This window comes from Hetaerina americana, unplaced genomic scaffold (genome assembly GCF_022747635.1).
Source record: "Hetaerina americana unplaced genomic scaffold, ioHetAmer1.1.p SCAF_82, whole genome shotgun sequence".
In the NCBI taxonomy this organism is placed as follows: domain Eukaryota; kingdom Metazoa; phylum Arthropoda; class Insecta; order Odonata; family Calopterygidae; genus Hetaerina; species Hetaerina americana.
Window position 1 is genome coordinate 236,219 of NW_027287450.1, and position 18,423 is coordinate 254,641.

Below are 18,423 nucleotides of genomic sequence, written 5' to 3' on the forward strand. Positions count from 1 at the left end.
TTTGGGCCGTCGCAGACAAGAGTCCAATACATCATTAGCAATGTTAATGCGTTCTATTTTTGGTGGAATTTGAGCAATTTCGGTACGAATTTCCAGGTCATTTGTCGTGTCTCAGTCATTGGTAAAAATGGAATGACACGAGCCAATCGATATGTTTAGGCCTTCAGCAAATTCTCTAACGGTGATTCTACGATTGGCCAATGCCATTGTCTTCACTTCATCAATGTTTTCGTCTGTTTTTGATGTGCTTGGGTGTCCGGCATGCTCTTCGTCGAACATTTTGTGCCACCGATCAACATTGCTTTGATCCAAGATTGCTTCTTCATATGCCGCAGCCAAAGTTCGGGATGCGTCCGCGCATTTTTCACTCGAAATTTGTTTCAGGCTCTTTGATCCATTTTTTGGAACAGGCAAAAATCGAAGACAAACCAAAACACGTTCAAGCAAAACAGCTGTCAGCAATTAACTGAGCATTCAAAATGGCTACTTCTCGGCATAAGTGAAAGGCATAAGTACCAAAATAAAGCCATAAAAAATCGCAAATAAAATAAACGTAACTTGCGAAAATGAAAAATTCGTGATACTTTTTCAAAAGATCTCGTGTTTATCATAATTAATCTAATGATTTGAGCTGATGGTGTAAACATTTAGAAAAAATATCTGAAAAAGTATATTATCTGGAAATGATGCATCTTTTTGTGCGAACAAATATTGTCCTTTGAGATATTTATATTAATTTCAAATGAGCCTACATGAAAGGATAATATCTAGTAGTCGGCCAACAAAACTACAATCTAAATCCTACAGGGTTCGTCCGGAAAATAAGTGTACTGACTCCTGGGCTGGGCGCGCCGCTCCAGGCGCGCCCAGCACCGCTCTGACGGGCTGCGATTGGACGGGGGTATGTTGGCAAGCGACGCTGAAAAAGGCAGTCGGCTCTGAGCTGTGGTGTAGTGAGGAGCTCTGTTAACGCGAACCTCCACGCTTCGACCCACGTCACGGAACGCGATGCCGAAGTTTTTGGAGCAGCGTTATTCCATCAAATTTGCGGTAAAGCTTGGGAAATCGTCTACCGAAACTGTCGGTATGATTAACCAGGCTTGCGGGGAGTCAGCCATGTCCAGAAACATGATCTTTCGGTGGCACAAGATGTTCGTGGAGGGCAGAGAAGAGGTCGACGACGAGTCTTCGAGAGGTTCCCGATGATGCCTTCGCGGGAGCGTTCCAGGAATGGGAACGCCGCTGGAACAAATGTATCGACTCACAAGGGTCCTATTTTGAGGAATACTATAGTATTAGCTTAAGATATGTAAAAGTGTAATAAATTTTTTTTCCTGAGCTCAGTACACTTATTTTCCGGACGAACCTTGTATATTCAAACTTAGTCATTAGCACGCATAATGTATGCCGCCAAGACTAATTTCCATTCCTGTTGCGGGCATTTTTCGGAAGAAAGGAAAGCTCCTCTTATCCACCACTAGGTGTCAGGTCCCGTGTGTAGTGCATCGGAATAGTGACACCACCCAGAGTTTATTTGTGAGCAGGATGCAACACGACCGAAATCAGCGGCCATTCCATTGCCCTTCATTTAAAATAAGTTAAAACAGACTTACCCCACCTTGATGGTGATGTTCCTAATAAATCCATGACAAACGAATGCTAAAATATATATATATATAATATATATATATATATATATAAAATATATATATATATATATATATATATATATATAATAATATATATATATATATATATAAAAAATATATATATATATATATATAATACTCCCATACTAAATTGAGTTCAGTCTAATTTTAAATATTCAATTCAAAGTAGTGAAACACGGAAACAACTCCCATCAGAAATCTGTATGCTAGCAATAATTGAGCCGTTTGATTACATCAAACTAAGGTGGAAAGAACCAAGTCAAAAACATTGTTAATATTTTTTAGATGAAGTTAAGTTTTCAGATGTAATGGATCTACAAGTACAAAAATGAGCCATAACACATTAAGAGCATAAAGGACAACACCAGGGCTATTGTACCTATTGTACCTTATTGTATCAGGGCTATGATATTCGCTAAATATTCGTTTTTTATTGCTCTAATTAATGCATGATTGTTTTACTTGATCTTAATTTTTGGCAGTACCTTGTTCCCATTGCTCAAACAAAACTCTGTACATTCCTAGCATTCTGTAACACGTTCATTTGCGGTATGTCCTTTGGAAATAATCGGAAGTACTTATCGCAGGAAAATAATTACGCAAATCTGGTGAAACATGTTGATTTTAACTTAATTCCATTAATATTCAATAGTTCTAATAAAAATGTTTGAAAGTTTTAATACTCTTTTAAATAAGAGACGCCTCTATTAATTTTTCGGGCTTGATTACGGGAAATATTAATGCATAGGTCGGGAAACTTGTTAACCATGAACATAATTTTATTGAAAATGGACTTCTGTACTTAGACCTTAAATTCGTTTCATTTTGTAAGGATCCTCAAATAATTGCGTTTGATTTCAGCGTACTTTTCCATCCGCTGACCATGCGGCCATTAAAGGCTCACAAAACGTGCATCGGAAATAAGAGTATAATAGTTGCAACCTATATTTCAGGTGAGGAAAACCCGGAAAAATAATATCGTAGAAATGGTTGGTGAATAATCAAAAAAATATGAATCCCTTGGTATGTGATCCATTTTTATGCCAAAAAAAATTCACACCAAGTCACTTTGAAGGGATTGTAGAGATTAATTCAGCAGACTCGACCGTAAAATGCTCAGCTTAAAGCCTAAGGCATTTCGCAAAGGCATGCGATGTGCCAATAAATCATGTTACTTAATATTTTATTGGAGCAAATGTAATAAGTACGCAATAGCTCATGACCAGTCGAAATAAAATGTTCAAGATTACGGCATTGGTATGTTCATCTACAAATTATTAGATAGAAAAAACAAGGGGATTTATTCTTTGGAATTTTTTTTTCAAATACATTCAGAAGTCTTGTCTTATCTTTAATAGAATCACTCTATTATTATCCTCAGATCTCCAGTTAAAATATTCACCACCGTGAAAATTCCAATCAAAGAGAAAAAGGCTTCAGCGCTTAGAAAGGCCGTCGTAAAGTTCATAAGTTGTATGGGAGCAGATGATAGACAAAATATTTCACTTAGGAATATACCATTCAGTTCAAAGTGGTTATTTCACAGCCCCGAAGGAATAGTAAAAAATAGTCCGTACATTTTGAGAAGAAAAAATTCTGATACGTGTACGGAAGTACTATATGTCTATGGAAGGTCTCGACGTATTGTTGGGCGTCACTCCGCGCGGCCGTCAAATTCTGCGCCTGCGCGTGGACCCGTGGCATCTCGTGGAAAGGGAGGCAGACTGGGATTCACATGAGATGTCTCGGTTGGTGCTTTCCCCGACAGTCGTCTCGCGCAGCAATGGGGATCAGTCGTTGAGAAAGGTGCGGGATGGATTCTCCCTCTTATTTCGGAGCGAAATATATTATTTGAAGTGTCATTTCCCGTTATCAGGTAACACATTTCACGTGTTTAACTTGGTGTCGCTGCTTCATCCATGTTTCATTTTTGAAGGAGCACAGAGCTTTCGATGTTTGTACTTTATGGCCATGCACGCACTGACCTATCTCAACTGACGTGCCCTATCTTCATGTAGCTCAATGTTTCGTCTAGATAAATGTTTTCAAAGCCATAAGGCATGATTCCTTTTGGGTGGCAGGGAGACTGATTGTGTATTAAAATGCTAACTATCGTCAATTTGACCAAGTTTTCAGTTGAATTCCTCTATGACTCATTTGATTGAACTATCCAAAAACAAGGCTATTTTTGCCGAACTGCTTGCTCGTCCAATTGGTGTTTAATATGCCGGCTATAATAAGGAACTATTTGGTAATCCCGTAAACGTTGATTTCAGTATATTTTGTCCCCGGGAATTTTACTAATTCACTTGCTGGAAGCTTAGGAAAGTAGTGTCATAAATATTGATTTCCTGACTGCGTCCCTGGGTTCCTGGAATTAGCTCGAGGTCTGATTGATGTGGGCGTAGGGACGGGAGATATCTGGGCGCGAAATCAGTTCCGTGAAGGCTTCCCCGGTGCGTGTATCGAAACCCTTTTTGGCCTAGCCTGGGAATTAGGTGCAGTCATAGATTGTTCGTCATTGTTTAACATCATGCTCTAATTGACATTCCATATGAAACCAGCTCAGGTAATCTTAGGCATTGACATTTCTAATTATTTCATAATTTCATCATTTCGGACTTGTTTTTGACATCACGTCGTTTAAATGGCTATTAAAAGCTGGGCGTTAAAGATCCATTAATGTCTTTTCACTTCCAATATTCGTGGTACTAAAGGTGAAAGGAAACTTCGGCGTATTTTATCGCCGACGTGTATTCTCCGAGGAGCTGAATTATTTATTCCAAAACTGACGTCCTGAAATACAAGGATGTCTGTAAATCTGTGAAATGGAATGACGTGATTTTAACCCCGGAGTCCACTGTTCACTTTGGTACTCTTTCACCATGAGGCGCTGCGTTTCTCCCCGGAGTAAATGTTAACTATCAAAACGAAGTTAAGTGTTTTGAAACCCTTCAGTCTCACTGGAAACTCAATTTATATCGAATCATATTTCAATTTCGGAACCTATGCAGTAATATTTCTTTCCTAACATTTCCCCTTCTACCTCAGCCTTCAATGTCCCATTGCCAATCAATATGGTTTTTCCTCTCCGCTAATAATTTCACCCATTTATTTCCTCTGCTACTCCTCGCTTTTCCTGGCATGCCTTCAATTTTTTCATTTCATTCCATTTCATCCTCTCCGTCCTTTTCCACACCCACATTTCGAAAGCCTTCAATCCACGCCTATCATCATGCTTCAATGGCTACACTTCAGCGCCGTACAATACCACTCTTTTGTACGTAGCAAAGTTTTGACAAGCCTTAAACATCTTCGCATCATTACTGAACATCCTTATCATGAATTCTTTTTCTTACGATAGCTTCTTTGATTAGCACAATTTTTCTCCTTATAATCCTACTACATTTGTATCGTGAACAGGTAAACTGCCACTCTTGCTCTAATTATCCCCTCCTAATTTCACGTTTAACTTACACTTTCTCTTTTTGTAACACTGCAAAATCATTGATTTACTGACATTTATTCTCATCTCATACCTGTTGTAATAAATTTCCAAAGTACTAAGCAATGCTGGCAATCCTTTGGTTGACTGAAGCTTTGTCAGCTAACTGCTAACAGCTAACTGCTAAAATCTAACTGATTTTACAAGCTCCCCGCCAAATTATATTCTTATCTCCAGTTATTCCCATGCCTCTTTTATCATTTCCTCCACAAATAGAATGAGAATCACCGGTGATAATGGACAACCTTGCTTTACATCACTTTCTAGCTCTTTCCTCACTGTCTCCCTCTCGAAGCTGAGCAGTCTGAGACAAGTAATGGCTGTGGATTAGCCTCCCGTCCTTCCAATAAATTCCTATTTTCTGCAATAAATTCATTAGTTTTCCCAATTCTATCAAAAGCCTTCCCAAAGTCCAGAAAACGGGAATATGCGTCCGGATTGTATTCTATATTCCCCTGGATTTGTGATTCATTACTGTAGGTCGGACGTGCCTCTCCCCTTCCTCAACCCAAACTTTTCATCCGCTAAGGTCAATCATTTGCCCTGTTCTCTATCCTTTTGCTGAGTATCTTGAGAATCAATGTAGCTGGGTGCGAAATCAAACTTATTTTTCTGTAAGCCTCAGTTGAAGTACCCTTTACCTTTTTTGGAATAGGAACAAACGCTACTACGAGAAAGCCCTCCGGCGAAATGCCTCTCTCTACGAATTAGTCCGTGAAACTCTTCCTCGAACATTTTGCTGGTAGATTCGCAAAAAAATCAATCCCGAACTCATGACTTGGCGTGAGCTCTACCATACTGTGTAGTTTTTTAGTGCTTACTTTTTTTGACACAAATTCCATTCCAAATCCTCATTTTATTGCACACGAAGAATATTTGGGGTGTTGCGAGGAAAGAGGATAGACATACGTTTTGTCTCTTTAACGAATTTAATATGGTGCTTAGACAGTTTTCCTATGAAAATAAAATATATTTTTACCCAAGCAATTACTTTTTCAAACTATTTTGAGTTAGTTTTAATAATCTCGTTTATAGTTAAATTTTAATAAGGGCCGAGTAAAATATTTCAAAATCAACAAGGTTAAGCAAAAGATATGAATATATGAAATAGAATTCCATTTCAATTTTTATATATTCTAAACATAATTTTTCAGTTCTACTTTTTTGTATAGGGCTTATTTTGGTTTATATAGAAGAAGTGAAACTTGACGACAGCTCCCATCAACAATCCATATTTAAAAATTATAATGCATTTGTAATTATTCACTCAAAAACTTCGATGACAATATTGCACACTATAAACAGTGTAAATTCAGTGTAAAAATATTTACACTGAATAATTGTTTGTGGGATGCGTATAAGTTTCACACATGTTGATGTTCAATCTCCCTTGTATATCTTTGTTATTCGTACGCTTTATTAAATATTCATCAACAAAGTAATTTGCAGTAAATATATTTTGGAGAAATTAAAATTGAAAATTTCAATACTTTTTCATGATTTTTGAAAATCTGCAAATTGAATAGAATGCCGAGAGCTTTGGGTGGATGGATGAATAAAACAATGGAGAGTTACTGCCGCTCTTCAATTATATTTCAGCAGAGGTAAAAAATGAGTAATAATTAAAAAAATAATTTCATAAAAATTTGAATTTGTCAATGGCCTTCAGACCAATGAAGTTAAGAAAAAGTGAATGTCCGGCTCTTAATATGAAAAAAATGAGAATTTAGGATTAAATAACAATAATCTACAAAACAATAGGGGTTGAACATTACTATACCAGAAATCAATAATTTCGTATTTTTGCTTAAATTAAATGAAAGATATCAAAAATTGCCAGAATAAATCAGGCTATGCTAGAAATATAGACGCGTTAATGAAGCACAGTGACCTCAAACACAAGTGATTTTATTTCTAATTTTCATTAAATTTGTCTATATCTGTCAAATTCCTACTAAGTTACTGTTGGGGTTAATTTAAAATGCACAAAATTATCGAAACTTGGCGAAAGAAACACGCTTGCATACTGTAACGCAATATGATTTGAGAAAAAATGGAAAAGTGAGCGACAAACTCGAGATCAAACATTCAGAGATGATTTATTTTATATATCGAGGGTTGCTAGTTTTTAATAAGAGAACCCATTTATATCGGGAATGAAATAAAATCATTAAAATGATATAATTATGGCCATCAATGTACATGCAAGCATACGTGAACAATACATTACTTCAACGAGGACAGGGAAAGAAGTACTTATATATCTAACAAATGCCTTCTCTCCTTTAAACTTTTCTTTTACTATCATCTGCCTAAACTAAACTTACATAAAAATTGAGATCTTACACAGACATTGTAATCGGATGCAAAAAGGGATTATTTAAGCTAAGTTACTAATTGTTCAGCAAACAAATGTATTACAAATTTTCAAACTACTTATGCTAATCCTTTATTTTGGAATGCTTCGGACGCTTCTAACGTGATGTACTTGATAAGTTAATATATCATTGAAAAAATCTTCAGAATTCCATGTTTGAATTATTTTGAGAAATAAATGCCATGATTCTTGGAAGGATTTTTCAAATTAAGATGAAAATATAATTCCAAGTTTCAGCATGCCTGCTTTCTTGGCGCCCTTGACGACTGCATCGAACCTCTCTCCTATTCTGGGGAATCTCCTGCTTCGGAAATCGGTAAGTACCCTCCAATTCTCCTTTCTCATCTCCAATTGCTGTTGAGTCGCTAATATGCTGTCTTTGTGCCGACAAATATTTTTATTCCTTTTTCCATAAAATAAATGCTTCATTTGAGAATTATAGATGAATTTTATCTATACAAACAACAATATATTATAATATATTTAAGAACGCATTTCAGATAAACAGAATTATGTAAAATAATTTCGTAGAAATAAAATATAATTTAATTTTGATCTGAGGTTAAATCTTCCCTTGTGCGAGACTCTTGTTATTTATTGCTTGCCATGCAATCCCTAATGCACAAATACTAATGTTAACAGCTAATTGAACCACGTCCAATGCCTATTTAGTATTGCTGCACTTATTAAATCTCAGTATATATTTTTGCTTTTACAGTGTTTCATATTTGCGTTTTTAATTTTAATTGCTTGAAATAATTACGAAGACAGGTATGTAGTTGTTGAATAAAGTTCAAATTTTGCACAAAATATCAAATATCAAGTTTCTAGTTCTCAATCAAATTAGACTGTAAATGAATACATATTCTTCACACTTATTTTGAAAGGTGTATCTTTTAAAGAATTAGAGTTAATTATTTTCAGTTATGAAATTCATTCCTTTATATGGTGAAAATATACTGTTTGTTGGGTAAAGAGTGAGAAAGGCGTAGGAGAATGAAGGGAAAACATCATGGAAAGAAATTTCTTTTGAAACTTGAAAAAGAAAAATGTTGCGGATACTACTTTTGCCTCGAATCATGTAAAGGCTAAATTATAGGAACCACTGAAATACGATTCTTGTTTTGCTATAGATTGTGCTTTTTCTTCATTGATTGATTTGAAGGGTAATATACGTATCAGTTCATTTATGTTGATTATTATCACCAACATTAAATTAGAGTCCAACTTGAGGAGTGGTGACCTTTTTAGTGTTTTGGTTTCATTACAATTGTAATTTTGTACTCTTTTAAATTTTCCCTGAAAAATAGAAACTAACCTAATGAGTCCAAACGAAAATTTAATTCAAATCTCATCATTGGGTGAAAAATATATTGGGCTAGTTGGCCTTAGGCGGCATTCTTGATTTGAAAACGGGCTAAAAGTATGTTTGGAAACAAAATATTTGTAAGGAGTACATAGACCGCTCCAAATCAGGTTTTGCTAGTGTGATTCTCTATCGTCTGGCAGGCAAACATGTGTCACTCAGTGTTTAGGAGACCATTTCCTTTTTTCCGTGTAAAACCATTTCATCGCCATATTTCTTTGAGAAGTAGAGTTTAATTAATCCACATTTCGGTCAGATACTTCACAGAAATTTGTTTTTCATTTTTATATTTTTTCATTGAAAACACTTCTCATATTGTTCTTAGAATATCACTTGTTTTGGAGCCACCCTGAAGAATATCTTTAGCAAAAAACATAGGGGTCAGAACCTAGTTGTTTCGTTTCGCTTCCATTTCCTTTTCTACTTCATTTTTGCTTATTTTCCAGATACCAAAAATTCCAGCTAGTGAATTACTCTGATTGAAGAGCACTCAAATGTCTTTCCATTAAATCAATAGTTTCATGCATAGGAAGATCAATCAAAACGAATTTAACAATTTTAATGATTTTGCTTTCACAAAACAAAATACCTCATATAATTGATATCAACTAGTACTCGATACCCCATTTCACTCTTTTAAGTTTATGTTTAAATGCACATATCTGTACTCAAATAGTTGGTCTTCGATATAAAAAACAAGTTCTGAACAAAATCTATTTAAATATTAACTTACGTCATGGTAGGAAAGATTTTTTTAATTAATTGCTGCTTAAATGCTACTTAAAACCGCCCTGGACGAGGCAGAAGCAACTATTAAAGGCAATTATAATGTTCACCAAAACACTTATTCCCCTAAATCGAGTAACGTTTTGGTCATCCTTCCCCGTTACTCAGCAACTAAATCTGTAGGTATTGGAACGTATTTAAAAAATATTGTATTAATCTTTTATCTCCCTTCAAATTATTTGAACGCGCCTTCCACCTCACAAACCAGAAAGAGCCATTTTGTTATATGATCCTCCACTTCCCTTTTATCCATTTATCTCAAAGACAACAAAATTATTAAGGATTAAAAATCCATCAATCTAGCCACATAATCAGTATTCAATGACCAATTTGCCCAGTTACGCAAATCAACGCACCATGCAAATATTAAAGAAATATTTTTGCCGCCCTTCTACTATCCTCAATTTTGTCATACAATGAAAGACTTCTTTCTATCTTAAGACTTGTTTTGAAGTCCGTGCTATATCATTGACTCAAAATCCCTAAGACAGGTTTTGCTCTAGCTTTCTAACTTTCCAAATTATTAATAACTTTCTAAATTGATGGTGTTCTATCTCTGAATAATAACACCTATATTTTAAGGGCATTTGATGCTCATCATGTGAATCTCCCAATGTTTTCTAATTAGGAATTTCCTCTTGGTATCTTAATATTTGCATCAACTGATATGAGTTTTGTAATGCATGATAAAAAACTTAATTAAAAGGAGATCATAAAATAATACAGTTATGTTTTATAAGTGCACTAAATTAATCTTAGAATTCCCACTTTAGAAGAAATTTTTAATCTAAGATGAAAACTTCAATCGTTTCTTTCTCTTCATGTTGATGAATGGATATTTGTAACTTTTCATATAATTATAACCTAGATTCCCATTTTATTTGTACCTGCAGCAAATAGAGCTTTGCTGTGGCTGGTAGGGTCTGTTGGGCCATCAAAATGTTTACATCAACTTCAGTGTTGATGACGACACCCTGGATCTATCAACCATAACTGCCACTAATATGTGTAAATAACATTAATTGAATGCGCCCATATAGTTTTAAAATGGTATATATTTCTCATTATCAACCCAGATATTTTTTTAGCTTTAGGATTTACCCAGTGTAATAAAGACAAGTGTAAAGAAGAAATTTAATTAGTTGTACTTTTATAATTGTTTTATTGTTATTCATACCCATGATTTGATCGAATTTAATGAATGCTCACAATGTATGACTCAGTTTCCAGACACCAAATGAAAACTTCCAAGTGAGTATGTAATTCATTTCCTGCTTTGCTGGGGAACTACTACTTTTACATGCTCCTTATTATATTAATCGCATTTCATCCAATTCTGGCTTGAAGGCCAGTTGGCGTTTAACTATCTTCTGCATACAAAGTCATAAAAGATTTTGTTTAAGTCAGCCAATATCTAAAATTAATTCCATTCCAGCATACATTGGCTAAGCGGTAGCTACAACAATTGCCGGTAGATTTAAATCAGGTGCAGGGATGTTAAGAAAAAGTTGGTTTAACTGCTTAAACACTCTTCATTTCACTGGATATAAATGTCATGTAACCCTCCATCACTTTTCCTTTTTATTATAGTAATCCTCTTTCAGTTATAACCCCAGATACAATATTTAAGGCTAAAATATATTAATTATGATGGGCGTAAAAGAACGCATATACATTACAAGTAGATATTATCCATATTATCATTCATTCGAAGATGTTTAATAAATGATATTAATTCCATGGGCATTAATTATTTAAAATGTGTTATTTGTCCCACACAGTTTAGTTAATAAGCAACTCTCCATTCTTTCGTGTAAATGAAATAAAATGTTATTGTATTTCCAACCCTTATCAATTTTGTTTATAATAGTTTGCGAAATATCAAGTTTTGCTTTCCAATGTAACTCTCTAAGTCGATTATTCATGCATTTCGTAGATAAACAGACTTCGTCACATATTTAAATATGCAGTTATCAGGACTATTAGCACAAGAAATTACTTTCATTTGTTACCTTCATAAGTAGGTGTATGCAAATATGCATTATTCATTACTGTGCAGCAATGAATGTGTAACAAAGTGATTCAAAATAAACTATGTTATGTAAGAGATATAAATATCAGAAAATGAATATCTTTGTGATTTTGATAAAATTCTTCATTACCTGTTACATGCCAACATTGTTCATGACGGGCTTAGTTTATCATACACAAAAGTATTGAAAGTTGGCAATTAATCTTATCTGACTGCAAAATAGCACAATGCTATAAAATTTAAAATGTAAAAAAGGCTGTGAAATTTTCCATCATATTGGTCTCTGATGCAGGAGATAAAGATGCATAGGCGTTTGATAATCACTAATTTTTGAAAACATAAATAGATAAAGGTGACTTGGATCTTAATCGATTCTTTCGGCCTAAGTTTGTTTGCGACAAAAGCCGCAAATTTGGTGTAGCGTTTAGACAGGCTCTTGTTTGACAATCAAAATTTCATAATTTTTAACTGAAAGTACTCAAGTATAATAATCTTTTGTAATGCTATGTAATCACATATTCAATAATTTCATTTCATTTAAAAGATTCAATTGTGCTTATCATATTGCATGTGAGCACGCGTAAAAATGGCATAACTGAAATTCAAGGACTTTTGAAATAAGCATTTTCTACAACTGTTTTCCATTTATCCATCTCTCTCTAGAAATAACATGATCCAGAGAGATTTTAATATTATTCATTATTTGGCCATAATTGCAACCAAAATATTATTACACTTTTATGCTACTTGTTTCAGTCCTGTAGCTTAACAATCTCCGTGGAAAGCTCGGAAGTGGCTTGACATCGTATGCATCATTTAGATATTCTTCAGTTTTCCCAATTTGGATTTTGTTGGTACCATGTTTCTTGAGACCATTTTGTCAAATTCGAGAGGAAAATACATGTTTTAGTTTCAGCATTCCCGCTAACTAGGTGTTCCTGACCACTGCTCCTAATAGTTCATCTCCTCTGCTCTGGGGAATCTCCTGCTCCGAAAATCGGTGAGTACACTGAAATTCTCCTCTCTCATCTCCTATTGTTGTTGAGGCGCTTCTATACTCTCTTTCTATGAATTATCATATTTTTAATTCATTTTCCCATATAAATGTGTACTTAGCATGGGAAATGATGCCCCAAATTTTTAAATAAAAATATATTATCAAAAGCCTTATCAAAACTGGAATCATGGTTTATAGTTTGCAAAAGACATTTTCGTTGACGTTGAATATGAGATTTAAAAAATTTGTTTTGGCATGTGTCTAGCTTTTTATTGTGCATGGAATAATATATATCTTGCAAAATTTATTTGCAAATCATCGAACAGAGAAGTCAACAGCCTTTTCTACATGTTTAGCTTTTAAAGTTTCAATGTTTGTTGCGTTTTTTTGCTTTTGAACATTTTTGTACTTTTGTTTATATCATGACACCTTATGTAAATGTTATGACAAATATTATGATAGCCTAAATATTTCGAGGAAATAAACGGAAATTTCTACGTTAATAATACCATGGGTTCCTCTATCGAACATCTGCTGTCAGATCGGTCAGGGAACGCGGCAGGGGGAGGAAGGAGACTGGAAATAAGCCGTGAGGAACAAGGGAAAGAAGTCTCACGGTAAAGTGCGGTGGACAGACTGGCAATACTTTTGTCAGAAGCCCTATCATTGCAAATATAGGCACCCTTTATGAAGATTAATGTTTTCCTGCATGTTTAAATCACTGATAAGTTTTATGAGCAATGGGTACATCATTTCATTCATGTTGATTAATATCGCCAACATTCCATATGGGTGCAATTCAATGAAATTTTCAAATTTGTGAATTCTTTTTCCCTCTGTATAGGCCCAAAATATATCCCTGCAATGGTGTAATTAGAGCGGAGAACTATCTTATAACACACACACATAAATAAATATAACGTAATTTTAAAGAATTGTTTTGAACTTCACTTGCCATAATTATGCTTGAGTTTCTTTACGATAATGTAACATTAAATACCAGCCGTCAGAATTAAATACCAATTGGTGATGGTATAATGTGTTTTTATTTGCATTAATGTGGAAAATAGCGTCTGATTCACATGAGTGAACACTTAATTCGTAACGCATGCGACCCTATCCTCAGCCGATATCGTATTCAGCAAGTAGTCCCACGGCAGTAACCTTAGCTTGAAGTAATAAATATGCTTTATCAAGTAAAACATTAAATCAAACATTCGTTAAACAAACCGCTCCCACTCAGTTTTTGGTACACCGATCTTGCGTCTAGCTCGCACACATGTTCAGTGCTCGCGTGTATGTCGCTGTACCGGCCGAGAGCAGTACGTTGGACTAAAAAAATAAATAAAAATCAATTTACAAACGCACAAGCAAAAGTACCAACCAACTTAAATTTTTGGTAAAGTGACACTTGCGAATTACAAGGAACCAGTTTTTAAGATGACTCTGCTTACTTCCCTCCTGTATGATCACATTTTCATCAATTTTGAAAGTATGGATCTTGTGTTTTGTTGTGAAATTGTATCGGAAATGTTTCACAAACATTTGACTATGACCATTACTAATTATTCTTTTTGAATTACACTTTTATTTTTAGCTGTCATGGACTTTGTTTGGTCTCATCATTAAACTTATATTTAGCAAAAAGCAGTTTATGATGGCACTGAACACAATTTAATATTATAACATCAACATTTGTGCCTGAAATATCATTCGATAAAAATTTTAATTAACTTTGCTACTTAACATATTAAATGTTAGTCTGCATTCCATTTTCTTTGTTGACCAATGCTTACTTTGTTTGCCCATTGGGTTAAAAGCCATTGATAAGGTGGATGGCAAATTGCTTTACAAGTTTTATAAAGAACAAAATATCAAGATCCTTTTTTATGCTGTGCCTGAATATGACCTTTTCACACTCAAAACTCTCGGTATACCTTTCTTCAAATTAGTTATGCATTGTTGATCTTCAGTGGTTCCTATGATGAAATACTGCTGTTTGCGTTGGGAAGAGACGAGAAGAATGGAAGGGAAGTCTGAAAGCGTAAAAGAGGAATGGAATATGAATGGAAGTGGTTTTTTTATGTGTACCTAATAAACTGACGATTCATTTTGCAATAATGTTCTGGTCAATATTCTAGGTCAATATTCTACCTTCCATGACCAGTCGTTCTCTTATGTAATAATCCACTACACTCTTCTGCCATTCTCCAAACTAATCGCTAAAATACCTCCGATCTTGCCTTATCATTAGGATGCAATAAACAACTTTACCAGCTATGCGAATCGACGCAATAATTCAATATTTTAATTGATAAATTTCTTCACATCCTTAATAGGCGTCCCTTTCATCATCACTGTTATTCTTTTAAAGGTACTAAACCTAACGCAAGACTTCTTCCGAAACCTGTTCTAATGTTATCATCGCTCTAAAGCCTCCCTAAGAGATGAGTTCTTCAGTACTATGCAGATTTTCCCCTTAATTTTTAAAGTTTAACTTTATACATCCCTTTTTTTAAACCCTCAGTACTTATATTTTCAGTGTATTTAATGTCCATCGAAGGATAGCACACTAGGATTTTGTATTTTCCTCACTAAATTTTTGTAATCTTTTGAATGACTTGGAAACTAGATCTGGTTTATTTCAAGCATGTAAGATATCAAGGAATTCTTAGTGATTTTCATTCCTATCTCCTTTTATTTGCAATGTAGCTTTTGCACCATTCCCTCCATGCTTACGTTTGAAAATCATGGAAGGTAATGGACATGACTCATTCCTTAAAGCCATGGCACTACCATGGATCACTCTCCCTTTCCGCTCCTCGCACCTGGGTGCTTTTGCGAACAAATTGCAATGAGTCTTCATGCAACGAAGACGAGCAATTTTCCGCTGAAAATATGAGCACGAAATAGAAAATGTTTTGTGCTCAGGCGGCCGACATGTCTTTTTAGCTTTAAGAGCTTACTATCCCTCAAGTTGAAGGACGTTCCTTAGCGCGGGTTGGTTTTATGCGGCCTTCAAATTCTGCGCTTGCGTCAGTAGCACCGGCCATCTTGTGGCAGCAGCATGAAATTTTGATTTACCAGAACCAATGGAGTAGTGCATCCTCCTTCAGTCGCTTCCCTCTCCATTGGGAGTCGGTTTTTGAGAACGGTGCTTGTTACATTCTCAGCTTTTTTTGCAGATTGATAAATTTCATAGAAGTGTCATCATTCCCGATTTGGCAAAAAATGCGCGCTGAAACTCAGTCCTGTTGCTTTCAACTGGCGTCATTTAAGGGATCACAGAGCTCTAGATATTTTGAATCTACGTCCTTTGCATGAACTGACCTACCCTATGATGGCTTACCTTGATTTGTCGCGCCGTTTAACGTTCTTAAAGACTTTCATTTGGCGCAAACGAAAAGGATTTCGTTTTTGGCGCAGGAAGATCGGCGTGTTTTCATGATAACTCTCGAAATCTCTTCTTAATTTAACGAAAAAATATTCTTTTTATCAATCAAATATAATAAGTGTCCCAAAATGTTTCATCATCTATTTTTTTTCTATTAATTTGGTATGAGAAAAACAAATGTGCACTTTGCCACAGATTTTCTGGTAACGTACAACGCGTTTCAGTTCATCGAACCATCTTCTGGTACAAGACAAGATTCAAAATGTGACGCATCATATTTATACTTGTTTGAAAAAAGGGGGAAGAATAAAGAAGGACTACGCGGGAAGAGGACATGGATGGGATAGAGGCAAGCATGTCAGCCATGTCCCTTACCCACTTTACCCTTCTTTATTCTTCCCTCCTTCCTGCCGCCAGGGCACATGCTACCTGTCACCGTCCTCTCAAGTAATGACCATAAGTGCTCCCCTCCCTCTTTTTACCTCTCCATTTCCTTAGTTTCTCTGTTTCTTTGGGTTTTCCATATTTCCCCTCTCTGTCCCCACCTACCTTACTCCTCACTCTTTTCTCCCCCCCCCCTTCCTCAAACAGATATAAATATAACGTATCAGAATCTGAATCTTGTCTTGTACCTGAAGATGGTTCGATGAACTGAAATGTGTTGTCCGTTACACATAAATCTGTGGAAAAGTGCAAATTTATTTTTTCTCATGATGACGAATTCCCACTACATTTCGCCTGAATCTGTTGAGTATATTATTTTGTTGAGTATTAATCAACAGAGCTCACTTAGTTGCCTCGGAATCGCTGAATTCAGATGTCTAGGACCCCGCGAGTTTTATACCTGTCAAGCCACCTATCAGACGATTAGGAAAGATACATCCTAGATATCCACTGCCTGCCTGCGCGCCTAGATATCTGGAGTTAACTCCGGGTCATTTTAAGGCGGGAGGGGAGGGAAAGCATCCGGGCCATGTTCGGCTGCGTGATGGATTTCCTTGTGCGTGCGTCGATAATGTTTGTATCTGAGCATGTTCATTGATGCTCATCAAGCTGTGTTTAGCCTGGTTGTAACATCACTAAAGCAACAGTCAATCGTGAGCAATGGCATTGTTACCAAGTTTTTGAATTTGAATGCATTGGAAGACGTAAATTGTTACGTTACATCCATGCCGAACTATAAACAGCAACCAGGCTGGCCCAACACCAATGACAAGTTTCAGCTATTAGAGAAATATATTCTCCATATGAATACAATTTTTCTAAATTAATTCTGCGACATTTATTTTTATCTCATTCGAGTAAATGGCCTGCGTACGCACTAACTCATAACCAGTCTGAATAATCTTTGAACATTTTATGTAAGTACCGAGGACATTTTTCTCAAATTTCTAGTTTGAATCTGCGATGCAAACATTACATGTCCAGTTCTTTTAAATATCACTGCATCAAATACTTTGTTTTTCCGCATTTCCAAGCAAGTATAAAATTATTGGAATTACGGGTATAATTCGTTGGAATTCTTTTATTTGTTCATAAAATTTCCATTGGCTTTTCACAGAGCTCTATTCCAAAGGCTTGCCAACGTTTCGTTTACCCATTGAAGAAAAAACATCTCTAGCCAATAAAAAGGGCGTCGTCCCGTTCATGAATTCTGTGGAAGTGGACCAACGGTGAAATTCTAAAAAAAATGGAATATTACTGTATTGTATATGAGAACTTTCTTCGAGTTCAGAGGCTGTTAAATCAGAATCTCATCGATAAATTAAGATGGAAAATATCCTTCATAGTGAACGATAAAGGTCGGGATGCCCGACAAATCTTCGCTGGTCGATCAATGCGGCCGTAATCCTCAGCGCCTGCGCGGATGGCGCCTGACGTCTTTTGGCAAGAGATGGAAACTAAAGCTCTCCGGAGTCGAGTGGAGCGGCGGTTCCACATTCAGTCGTCTCACGCAGCGGAGGGGAACGGTGTTTGAGGAAGACGCGCATTTGATTCCCTCTCTTATTTCAGGGTGATAGATTTAATTTGAAGTATCGGTGCTCCTTGATCAGATAAAATAGTTCACGTTAAAGCCTACAAGGTTGTCGCTGCCGCTTTGTGCCGCTCTAAGGAGCACAAAACTTTCGTTGTTTTGTCTGTGCACCCTTGAATGGACTGACCTACCCCCTCTTGGTTTAGCTCCATGTGCCGGCGCCGTTAAAAGTTCTTAAAGGCAAATTGCATACCTTTTTTGACGTACAGTGAAACGATGTCTGTATTTAAATGCTAACATCAAGATCCGTCTTTCAAAGGT

At 35.8% G+C, this 18,423-nt stretch overlaps 1 protein-coding gene across 2 annotated transcripts in view; it reads left to right on the top strand.

Moving 5' to 3' along the window:
* LOC139698324 (uncharacterized) overlaps positions 1–18,423 on the top strand; it is a 201,357-nt gene that overhangs the window by 110,232 nt on the left and 72,702 nt on the right. The window contains exons 2-3 of one of the 2 annotated variants that reach the window (XM_071597222.1): positions 7,784–7,868; positions 12,647–12,736. The gene's annotated coding sequence lies outside the window, so the exon portion shown is untranslated. The remainder of the gene's footprint in view (positions 1–7,783; positions 7,869–12,646; positions 12,737–18,423) is intronic. The other variant, XM_071597224.1, reaches the window with a different exon arrangement.